The following is a 12,654-nucleotide window of genomic DNA, read 5'->3' as shown; positions in this document are numbered from 1 at the left end:
CGACTGACGAGGGTTGTCGCTCTAGCGATGGCTCCATCTTTGAAGCTCCTGTGGTAAACCTGTCCGATTTGTTTCCCGACTCTGACATTGATTATTAAGGCTCGATCTCCTCCCGGGTGTAAATTTGTTCTTATGAATTGTGATCCTACGGCTGAAAATCTTTTTGAAATGGCCGCTTTTGGGTGGTAAGGTGGTCTCTGAGAACTTATGATAAACAGGAGGGAATTGTTAGAAAAATGTATATATATGTTATCATGCGTTCTCTAATCAATGCTTTACCCCAATAGTACTGCAAGAGATGCTTGCTGTTTGGCCTTGCTGTTTTTATGATGTACCACAGAAGAGAGATTACAGCTGGGTCAGACAGGACGCAGCTGGCAACTCAGTGACACAGCAAAATGAAGACATCTACCAAGACAGTTCCTTTTCAACAAAGAATGATTGCTGATCAGTCATGTTTCTTGATTTCATCACAGACACAAACAATGATCGCTGATCACTCATGTTTCCTGAATTCATCACAGACACAAAGAATGGTTGCTGATCGCTCGTACTCTTTCTCACACTGTTCCATATCAGTATGTAACACCTTGTGATTTTTCTTCTTACGAGACAAAGCCCACGTGCTTCCCTCCTCCCCTTTTACAGGGCTTGTCTCATTTTGTGGGTAGGGCAAATCCAAATAAAAAGAGCAGGAGTGCATACAGATACCGTTTTTTTCCGTGTATAGTGCGCCCCCATGTATAATACGCACCCTAAAAATGGCATGCTGATGCTGGAAAAAAGCCTGTACCCATTTATCATACGTACCGAGGCGTGCGGACGTGAAAAAGGCGGCTCTGTATGGGAGAGACGTTGACGAGGAATAAAAACACCCTTGGAAACCAAAACTTGGTGATTTCAAGTTTCATTTCGAGGGACATTTGTCACGTCTCGTCCCCAGTTTTGCTATGTGTCTAGGTTGCCATAGTTTCTGTTCGCGTCGCCCCTCTCTTCCTGTGTCACCTCAATCGATGTAACGTGTTTTGTATTTAAGTCCTGTCTGCCCCTCGCTCACCGTCGGATCATTGCATGTGTTACTGTCATGATGTCTGTGTCACGAACGGAGTGGAAGATGGAGCAGGGCGACCACGTGCAGCTTGGACCAGGGTTTATTGCAGGAACTTACGGAATGACTCTGTAAACAGACATAACTTGCAACCAAACCAACAGCAGATACTGACCGAGATGTGAGACAAAGGGACCGGGTGACATTCGCAATGAACCGACAGGGGAGTGACACAGAGACAGGACTTAAATACAAGACTGGAAATGAGAGGCAGGTGAGAATGATCACACTGATTGAGGGAACACAGGAGGGGAGGGGCGACGCGAACAGAAACCATGGCAACCTAGCAAAACTGGGGACAAGACATGACAGAAGCCCACATGATCCACGGACATGAGCACACAGACGGACAAAACAATGACAACCTGGACGTGGCCGGGGACGAATCATGACAGTCTGTTTGCTTTCTGTTCCTGTCTTTGGTAATGTCACCCTGTGTTTTTGTTCCACGACTTTGTCAGTCAGTCCTGTTGTTGGTTTTGTTTTCTAAAAAAAGTTTTTTAATTTTTTTTGTACCCATGTATAATGCGCACCCCAGATTTTAGGACAATAAATTCGTTAAATTTGGCGCACTATACACGGAAAAAAACGGTAATTAGTGTAGTGAGATTGTTGTGAAGGATCTGTACTGCACTCCTCGCGAGAAAAGACTTAATATTCAGTCTCACTTGTGGTCTGTTTGCCGTGCTCTTCTCTTAATAGTTATTCAGTCATCAAAATAAACCTGACAGATTGTCTGGATTTTTGTAGTTCTTGGTTATAGGATTTAAGGCTGTCTTTGTAAATATCATGATGAATGTGAAGTTTAGTTTTTTGCCATTTGCGTTCTGCTTTTCTAGGCTCTCTTTTTTTATCTTTTACAGAGAGAGAGTATGTCCATGGTGCTTTCTTCTTACCAGAGATTAATTTGGTTTTCAGAGGGGCTACTGCGTCGATATCTTTTAGGGTTTTAGAGTTGAAGTTATCTAGGAGGTCATTGACAGATTCTGATGGAAGGGTAGGGGCCTGCGAGAAGGCCTCCATAGTGTACTAGTGGCCTCATTAAAGTGCCGCTTTTTAATGGTTTGTGGTTGACTGAGAGCTATAGGGGTGACCTTCATTTCGATAAAGATGCAGAAGTGATCAGATAAGGCAATATCGACTGCTGAGAGGAAAGATGACTCAAGACCTCTGGTTATGAATAAATCGAGTGTATGGCCTCCGTTGTGTGTAGGTCCAGAGATATGCTGGGATAGGTCGAAGGTGTCAAGGAGGTCGTTTAGTTCTTTGATGTTATTATCATTGAGTTTGTCTATGTGAATATTAAAGTCACCTACTATTGATATACAGCCATGTTCCAAGGAGATTATAGCGAGGAGTTCAGAGAATTCGACAAAGAAGTTATTAGCATAACCTGGGGGTCTGGATACAACCATAAGTAGGACAGGGGGAGAAGACTTCATTACAACTGCAAGACACTCAAACGAAAGACAATCTCCAAATGACGTCCGTTTACATTGAAACAAATCAGAATAGATTAGGAAAACGCCTTCCCCTCTCTTTCCGATTCTGAGGGCGTCAATGCAGTTGAAATAAGGTGGAGTTGATTCATTATATTATATTATCATTATATATAAGAATATATTCTCTGTTATCTAGATCAAGCCAGGTCTCTGTAAGAAACATGATATCTAATTCATCACTCGTAACGAGGTCATTGATGAGAAGTGATTTATTGACTAATGATTTAATATTGAGCAGGGTCGCTCGAATTGTTTTGGTTCTGGTGGAGTGTTTTGATTTCTGGAGCTGTTTCTGACGGATGGGTATCAGGTTTGATCCAGGGACGGAACAAACTGGGATGATAGGGTTGTTTATTCTAGGAGTGATCAGCGTTGTAGTCAGTGCAGCCGCCACCCCAAACAGCAATACAGCTGGAGAGGACGCTCTCAATGGTGCCACGGTAAAATGTAGTCATGACGGCCGGAGGCTATACAGTCATGCCATAGCATACAAGAAATTTAGGTTCTTTTCTTTAGGATCATCAGCCGAGATACCCAGGCAGACCATGAAAGAATGTTGATGTTAAAATGTTAGTGGAACTATCCAACTGCGCAGAACCGATGATCCCAAAGATTTGGGGTGAGACAACATTGAAAAAAAAAAATTCTTTGCTGACAGTGTCACTTCTTTTGTGGCTTAGCTCTTCTTCATTTCACATCTAAAGTATCATATTATTTTACCTTGTAGCTTATACTACCCCGTACATGCCATATCATGTCGCCCATGCAACTCATGCATGAGATGCGATCGCTGAGATATTTAGGCGATGGGTTGCTACTCCATTGTGCTCTCCACTCAGCATTTCATATCACATACTCGTCGGATTTTCACACAAAGTATCTCGGCACAACATGTTGTCAACACTCTATAAGCAAGACGAGGTGGCCGAGAGGTTAAGGCGATGGATTGCTAATCCATTGTGCTCTGCACGCATGGGTTCAAATCCCATCCTCGTCGAAAGTTAATGTTACATTGTTTTACAGTGGAGCCTCGGCTTTCGAACGTCCCGGTTCTCGAACAAATCAATATTTGAACGAATAAATTCGAGAATTTTTTGCTCCCGATGTCGAACGAAATTTGATTGTCGAACCTCATGAGAGGACCCGCATGCCAACTGACTCTGTTCGTTATTACATTCTCGTTACTCTGAGGATTGCAACAACTCTAATCATGCCTCTAAAGGAAGCAAGTGGGATCAGTAAAGCCAGTAAAACACAAAGACGCTCCTAAAGCAATGCAACAGTGAGCGCTCGGACCAAATTAAGCTCCCTGCGCACTGAGGTCCACTTAAATTTTGGAAAGTACATCAGGACTTTAAAAATATTTTCTAAATTTTAGCGACCGCTCTGTCACAATAAGGCTAGGCACTGCAGTTGCGCGATCGGACAAAAATGTACAAATGAAAAAATACTTTAAAAAGGTGGGGTTTTTAAATTATTATTTTTTTTTTTCCATTATTTGTAATGGGAAAACATGATTCGGTATTTGAACGATTCAGTTCTCCAACAGCCTTCTGGAACGGATTGTGGTCGAAAACCGAGGCTCCATTGTATCTGTAATCTGGTTTGTATTTAACTCAATATCGTAATATTTATACTCTTTGGCGGCTCGGTGGAGAACTGGTTAGCATGTCTGCTTCACAGTTAAGAAAGTGCGGGTTCGATTCCATCAACGGCTGTTGCGTGTTGTTGATGATGTCCGTTGTTGGGTCAGGAAAACTAAGATGTGGGGTAACGGTTTGTTCTTTATTGGCAAGATCTTGAGTTGTTTAATGGCGGTCAGTACACATGGCACTTCAGCAGATGTAAAAACATCCTCCATCTCCAGGTAAGAAGGTTTTATACTGTCCGGAAAAGGCGGGAAAGCAACGCCTGATCATTTGGTATCGATGTGTATTGGAGAGTCACTGCTGCGTGTGTGTATTTGTGTGTGTGTGTGTATTTGTGTGTGTGTATGCGTGTGTTTGTGTGTGTTGTTGTAAGGCGGACGTAGTTGAGAGCGCCATGAGAACGTTAAAGGGGCGTGGATTGTATATATAAAACCCGCAGGGTGATAAGCGCAGTGGTTTTTTAACGCTATCCCAAGGTGTACAGCCATGGGATGTATGTATATAACGAGTAATAAATAACTTAGCTTGTTGCATCCTACACAATGTCGTAAAACTTCCCTTGCTATGTTTTAACTAGAGGTCAAAGGTTTTTTCTCCTGTATCCAGTCCACTCAAACTCCTCTTCCCAGATGTTCTTATCAGTATGTAAACACCTAGTGATTTTTGCTTACGAGACAAAGCCCACATGCTTTCCTCCCCCCTTTAGTGGTTATGTCTCACACTGTGGGTAGGGCAAATTCAAATAAAAAGAGCAGGGGTGCCTACAGATATTCAGTGTGTAGAGATTGTCTCAAGCTATCTGTACTGCACTCCTCGCGAGAAAAGACTTAATATTTCTGTCTCACTTGTGGTTTGTTTGCTGTTGCTCTTCTGTTCACTTATTCAGTCAGCGAAATAAACCTGACAGAAATTGGGGGCTCGTCCGGGATCTCAACACGCCCTGAACGGTTCCAGCGGGCTCTTCGACGCAGGTGACAATCCTTGGCCGAGGTAAACAAAAGCCCTCTGACGGGACTGTCTCGATCGGTCCGGCTGGACACCGGGAGGGTTGACGAGATCTTCCGACGAAGAGAATCAGCAGACCGTGAGTAGGAATATTAATTCTACTAAATAGAAACAGTTAAATTCCGCAGGGGCGGATGTGGAGCCCCCTAGCTTTCAAGCTAGTTAAATTCCGCAGCAGGAGGGGCGGACTCCTCTGTTATTAAAAAAAAAAAAAAAACTTGAGAATTTTAGACCCTATCAAGTACAATTAGAAACAGTTAAATTCCGCAGGGGCGGATGTGGAGCCCCCTAACGTTTTATGTTAGTTAAATTCCGCAGCAGGAGGGGCGGACTCCTCTGTTATTAAAAAACGCGCGTGGTATGCTTGTGAACGGTTTGACTGAGAGTGATCTCATTTGAGCGCTCCTCTTAAATAGTAAGCGAAAGTCCCTACCACGACATGAACTAAAATGCAAAGACTGGAAAATAATTGAAAGCCAGGATCCCAACCGATTAAAAAAAGATTTCGATAAATGCGTTAAAAAATATAAATTTGAGGGAGAACTAGAAGCAGTACAAAAACGAAAACAAATGAAAGCTTCAAAACACACTTTTCTGGTAGACCAGGATAGTGACACTTTTTACCAAAATGCAGGCAGAGGACAGAAAGGCCAGAGAGGGCGAGCAATGTCTAAAGGAGGCTTTAGAGGCCGAGGAAGAGGAGTTGTGCAACCTCCAATAAAATGCTGAAATTGCGGAGAAAACGGTCACATGGCACGTGACTGCACAAATTAACAGAAACACTATGACTAGGCCAAAATCAAATCAGATCAGGTTTCCATGTAATGAAGTGGGAACCTGGCTGCCAAAATTAAGGAGAAATTAGCTTAAATATAAGGAGATATTAATGTTAAAAGGATAAAGTAAGATAAAGAAACATCGAAGTTAAAATTTGCTAAATAAATAGAAAATAATTACAAATAGCTTTTAAAAGTGAAATAGAGAATAAATCAGAAAAGTAACACGAACAAAAAGGTGCGTTAGTGGGATCGATGTGTGTTCTATATGCTGTGCGTCATCCTTTTGTGCTGGTGTGTGTGTATGTGCGCAGAGGATCCTCATGAATGGGTGTGTATGAGTGCGAGTGAGATGTGTGTCCTATGGAAGAAATCAGTAATGGAGACTGTTCAGGAGGCTGTTGAGGAATAATAGGGAAATTGAGAAGTAGACGATGATGTGTTTAAGTTGGTTGGAAAGTGACTAGAACGGTGGCTTTATAGGACGAGAATAAGAGACAGCAAATGTTGTGTAGAAGACAGTGGACGATGTTGAATGTGAACATGATGAAGGGGGCAACAGCAAAGTTGGCCTGCCCTTTGAGAGGGCGAGACTGAGAAGCGTGCCTGCGCTCGCGCGTAGTCGCGGGGCGGGGCTATGCGCTTGGGCCTGTGCTATGCTCGTGTGGGCGGTGGGCCAGCATCATGATTGTTGCAGGAAATGGCCAGCCTGTGACCAATCAACATTGATGCTGCGCCCCCCTCGCACGAGGGGTGCTGTGGCTGTGGGCGAAGCAGGGAAAGTGTGAGTTTCTCAGAGAATCTTTGAATATTTGACGCAGGGTGATGCTTGAGGAAGATGTGACAATATTTGCATGAAGGATAAAAGGCACTGATGAGAAAACAAAAGTATAACCAAAACATCAAAATAGAGGATGACGTTTGCGCAGCGTTGTTTGTTTGTGAGCTGTGTCTCTGCTGTAAGTTTTTGTGTTGTCTGTGTGCTGTCGGTGTTATGTGTTAAAATTGGCTAATGTAGGTGCACAAAAGAATTTGCTAGACTGTAGTCTATCTGATTTGCACTGCAAAACAAAAGCAATTTTGTAAAAATAAGAAGAAAAGAAAGGCAAGATTTTTTTTGTGGGCAGAAACTGGTCCACACTGCATTAATGCCTAGCCCTGATGAAACAAAATTTGAGGGATGGAAAGAACTTGCTTTCTGGAATTGGATGAAGCAAAATTATTAAATAACAACATTTCAAAGCTAAATTTAGAAGAAATAGTCAATTGGTTGTGTAAAGACTACACAAGTTTTTACATTTGAGGATAAGAGGGTGTTTAAGTTAGTTAAAGTTAAGAAACAACAACAATTGACTATTATATTAATTTACTGGCGGTTATTTTGTTGTTTTTTATCTTTATCTTGAATGGTTTGACACCTTGAGGGAGGAAAGATTAGGATGTGGAACACGGGTTGAGACAACCAGTTACACACGCAAAACATGTGTGCAATGGGACACTGAGAAGCGTTTTGAAAGGTGTGTCAAATTAAATGGAGATGAAATCATATGTAGTAATACAATACTTTACTACATATGGATTCTCTAAATCGTACAATTGAGTAAAATAAAACATACTTTTTGATTTTTGTTCAAATTACTAAGATTCTTGTGATAAACGATGAGAAACTGATTGAAAAGAAACTACAAGAAACTACAACTAAGCTAGTTGTGGAAGCAGTCCAATTGCCACGACAAATAGCTATATGCACGTGTGCAGGGCACGCACGAGACTGATAAGGTGTCAAGAGGTAACAAGCTTGCAGACAAAACCGCATAGCTGCAATGCAAAAGACGCTTCAAATTTTATACACACAAGAAGCGGATTGAATTACTGGAATTTAAAAAAAAAAAAGATGTGCAGCGACAAAGTCCATCGACTGAAATTCAATTATGGACGTAAAGAGGGGCAAGAGTGGAGAATGGTATTTGTCAGGTTTTTATTCACCGACTGTATAAATGTTAAGAGAAAAGCATCAGCAGACAAACCACAAGTGAGGCAGAATATTGAGTCGTAGCTTGCGCAAGGAGTGCAGTACAGACAGGTTACAATGCCCAAACTACACTAAAGTCTGTCTGCATCCTTGCTCTTTTTATTTGGGGTTCGGCCTACCCACAAGTGTAGCAGAAACCGCTAAGGGAAAGGGGAAGCGCAAAGGCTTCTGCTTTGGTAAACGTAAAAAACGGCAGATGATATACTTATATGGCGATATAGGAAGAAGCACACAGAGTTCAGCAAGTTCAGAGAGCCGCACTCGGGGGGCGGCGACTAGGGGCAGAGAGCCGCACTCGGGGGGCGGCGCCTAGGGGCAGAGAGCCGCACTTGGGCGGCGGCAATTAGGGGCAGAGAGCCGCACTCGGGGGCGACTTGGGGGACAGAACTGCACTCAGCGGAGGTCAGGGGCCCAGGGCCACACTCGCGGCACACACTGGGGGCCTGACGCGCAATCGGCAGGACCTTGGGGAACAGAACTGCACTCAGTGGAGGTCAGGGGCCCAGGACCACACTCGCGGCACACACTGGGGGCCTGACGCGCAATCGGCAGGAACTTGGGGAACAGAACTGCACTCAGCGGAGGTCAGGGGCCCAGGGCCACACTCGCGGCACACACTGGGGGCCTGACGCGCAATCGGCAGGAACTTGGGGAACAGAACTGCACTCAGCGGAGGTCAGGGGCCCAGGGCCACACTCGCGGCACACACTGGGGCCTGACGCGCAATTGGCAGCACTTTGGGGGACATGAACCGCACTCGGGCGGCGACTTGGGGGACATGAACCGCACTCGGGCGGCGACTTGGGGGACATGAACCGCACTCGGGGGACATGAACCGCACTCGGGCGGCGGCTTGGGGGACATGAACCGCACTCGGGCGGCGACTTGGGGGACATGAACCGCACTCGGGCGGCGACTTGGGGGACATGAACCGCACGGGCGGCGACTTGGGGGACATGACCCGCACTCGGGCGGCGACTTGGGGGACATGAACCGCACTCGGGCGGCGACTTGGGGAACCGAACCGCATTCGGGCGGCGACTGGGGGAAACAGAGCCGCAAACGGCGGCAACTCAGGGACAGAAAAGCAAACTATGGCAACTCAGGGACAGAACCGCGCTCGGTGGAAACTCGGGGAACGGGGAGGCATCCGCCCTGCACACGCCTCCGAAGACCGACAGGGTCGAGGGTCGGCCGCTGGATCCGTGGCGGCCGTAGCATCCGCGCCGTCGGGACTGGGTCAGGGGTCGGCCGCTTGATCCACGCCGCCTGGATTGGTGGCGGCCGTAGCATCCGCGCCGTCGGAACAGGGTCGGGAATCGGCCGCTGGATCCACGCCGTCTGGATTGGTGGCGGCCGTAGCATCCGCGCCGTCGGGACAGGGTCGGGAGTCAGCCGCTGGATCCACGCCGCCCGGACTGGTGGCGGCCAGAGCATCCGCGCCGACGGGACAGGGTCGGGGGTCGGCCGCTGGATCCTGCGTAGCTGAAGGCGGCTTGGCTTGGTTTCTTGGCTTGGTTTCTTGGTTTGGTTTCTTGGTTTGGTTTCTTGGTTTGGTTTCTTGGTTTGGCTTCTTGGTTTGGCTTCTTGGCGTGGCTTGGTTTCTTGGCGTGGCTTGGTTTCTTGGCGTGGCTTGGTTTCTTGGCGTGGCTTGGTTTCTTGGCGTGGCTTGGTTTCTTGGCGTGGCTTGGTTTCTTGGCGTGGCTTGGTTTCTTGCCGTGGCTTGGTTTCTTGCCGTGGCTTGGTTTCTTGCCGTGGCTTGGTTTCTTGCCGTGGCTTGGTGGCGTGGCTTGGACAACGGAAGCTGGTGGTGGAGGGGGGTCCAAGCGCTGGTCGCTGTGTTGGTCGGTTGATTCTGTCACGAACGGAGTGGAAGATGGAGCAGGGCGACCACGTGCAGCTTGGACCAGGGTTTATTGCAGGAACTTACGGACAGACTCGGTAAACAGACATAACTTGACACCAAACCAACAGCAGATACTGACCGATATGTGAGACAAAGGGACCGGGTGACATTCGCAATGAACCGACAGGGGAGTGACACAGAGACAGGACTTAAATACAAGACTGGAAATGAGAGGCAGGTGAGAATGATCACACTGATTGAGGGAACACAGGAGGGGAGGGGCGACGCGAACAGAAACCATGGCAACCTAGCAAAACTGGGGACAAGACATGACAGAAGCCCACATGATCCACGGACATGAGCACACAGACGGACAAAACAATGACAACCTGGACGTGGCCGGGGAGGAATCATGACAGTCTGTTTGCTTTCTGTTCCTGTCTTTGGTAATGTCACCCTGTGTTTTTGTTCCACGACTTTGTCAGTCAGTCCTGTTGTTGGTTTTGTTTTCTAAAAAAAATTTTTAAATTTTTTTTGTACCCATGTATAATGCGCACCCCAGATTTTAGGACAATAAATTCGTTAAATTTGGCGCACTATACACGAAAAAAAACGGTAATTAGTGTAGTGAGATTGTTGTGAAGGATCTGTACTGCACTCCTCGCGAGAAAAGACTTAATATTCAGTCTCACTTGTGGTCTGTTTGCTGTTGCTCTTCTCTTAATAGTTATTCAGTCATCAAAATAAACCTGACAGATTGTCTGGATTTTTGTAGTTCTTGGTTATAGGATTTAAGGCTGTCTTTGTAAATATCATGATGAATGTGAAGTTTAGTTTTTTGCCATTTGCGTTCTGCTTTTCTAGGCTCTCTTTTTTTATCTTTTACAGAGAGAGAGTATGTCCATGGTGCTTTCTTCTTACCAGAGATTAATTTGGTTTTCAGAGGGGCTACTGCGTCGATATCTTTTAGGGTTTTAGAGTTGAAGTTATCTAGGAGGTCATTGACAGATTCTGATGGAAGGGTAGGGGCCTGCGAGAAGGCCTCCATAGTGTACTAGTGGCCTCATTAAAGTGCCGCTTTTTAATGGTTTGTGGTTGACTGAGAGCTATAGGGGTGACCTTCATTTCGATAAAGATGCAGAAGTGATCAGATAAGGCAATATCGACTGCTGAGAGGAAAGATGACTCAAGACCTCTGGTTATGAATAAATCGAGTGTATGGCCTCCGTTGTGTGTAGGTCCAGAGATATGCTGGGATAGGTCGAAGGTGTCAAGGAGGTCGTTTAGTTCTTTGATGTTATTATCATTGAGTTTGTCTATGTGAATATTAAAGTCACCTACTATTGATATACAGCCATGTTCCAAGGAGATTATAGCGAGGAGTTCAGAGAATTCGACAAAGAAGTTATTAGCATAACCTGGGGGTCTGGATACAACCATAAGTAGGACAGGGGGAGAAGACTTCATTACAACTGCAAGACACTCAAACGAAAGACAATCTCCAAATGACGTCCGTTTACATTGAAACAAATCAGAATAGATTAGCAAAACGCCTTCCCCTCTCTTTCCGATTTTGAGGGCGTCAATGCAGTTGAAATAAGGTGGAGTTGATTCATTATATTATATTATCATTATATATAAGAATATATTCTCTGTTATCTAGATCAAGCCAGGTCTCTGTAAGAAACATGATATCTAATTCATCACTCGTAACGAGGTCATTGATGAGAAGTGATTTATTGACTAATGATTTAATATTGAGCAGGGTCGCTCGAATTGTTTTGGTTCTGGTGGAGTGTTTTGATTTCTGGAGCTGTTTCTGACGGATGGGTATCAGGTTTGATCCAGGGACGGAACAAATTGGGATGATAGGGTTGTTTATTCTAGGAGTGATCAGCGTTGTAGTCAGTGCAGCCGCCACCCCAAACAGCAATACAGCTGGAGAGGACGCTCTCAATGGTGCCACGGTAAAATGTAGTCATGACGGCCGGAGGCTATACAGTCATGCCATAGCATACAAGAAATTTAGGTTCTTTTCTTTAGGATCATCAGCCGAGATACCCAGGCAGACCATGAAAGAATGTTGATGTTAAAATGTTAGTGGAACTATCCAACTGCGCAGAACCGATGATCCCAAAGATTTGGGGTGAGACAACATTGAAAAAAAAAATTTCTTTGCTGACAGTGTCACTTCTTTTGTGGCTTAGCTCTTCTTCATTTCACATCTAAAGTATCATATTATTTTACCTTGTAGCTTATACTACCCCGTACATGCCATATCATGTCGCCCATGCAACTCATGCATGAGATGCGATCGCTGAGATATTTAGGCGATGGGTTGCTACTCCATTGTGCTCTCCACTCAACATTTCATATCACATACTCGTCAGATTTTCACACAAAGTATCTCGGCACAACATGTTGTCAACACTCTATAAGCAAGACGAGGTGGCCGAGAGGTTAAGGCGATGGATTGCTAATCCATTGTGCTCTGCACGCATGGGTTCAAATCCCATCCTCGTCGAAAGTTAATGTTACATTGTTTTACAGTGGAGCCTCGGCTTTCGAACGTCCCGGTTCTCGAACAAATCAATATTTGAACGAATAAATTTGAGAATTTTTTGCTCCCGATGTCGAACGAAATTTGATTGTCGAACCTCATTAGAGGACCCGCATGCCAACTGACTCTGTTCGTTATTACATTCTCGTTACTCTGAGGATTGCAACAACTCTAAT

The 12,654-nt window shown here is 45.1% G+C and overlaps 2 non-coding genes across 2 annotated transcripts; both read left to right on the top strand.

Annotated features, from left to right (window-relative positions):
* Positions 1–3,525: 3,525 nt before the first annotated feature.
* Positions 3,526–3,607, top strand: trnas-gcu (transfer RNA serine (anticodon GCU)). Its single transcript has one exon. It is a non-coding gene; the product is annotated as a tRNA-Ser (tRNA).
* An 8,753-nt stretch (positions 3,608–12,360) lies between these two features.
* trnas-gcu (transfer RNA serine (anticodon GCU)) lies at positions 12,361–12,442 on the top strand. The gene has a single exon. It is a non-coding gene; the product is annotated as a tRNA-Ser (tRNA).
* The last annotated feature ends 212 nt before the right edge of the window (positions 12,443–12,654 follow it).

Source organism: Syngnathus typhle, linkage group LG18 (assembly GCF_033458585.1).
Source record: "Syngnathus typhle isolate RoL2023-S1 ecotype Sweden linkage group LG18, RoL_Styp_1.0, whole genome shotgun sequence".
NCBI lineage: Eukaryota > Metazoa > Chordata > Actinopteri > Syngnathiformes > Syngnathidae > Syngnathus > Syngnathus typhle.
The sequence above is the reverse complement of the archived record's forward strand: the minus strand, read 5'-3'. Positions and strand labels throughout refer to the sequence as shown.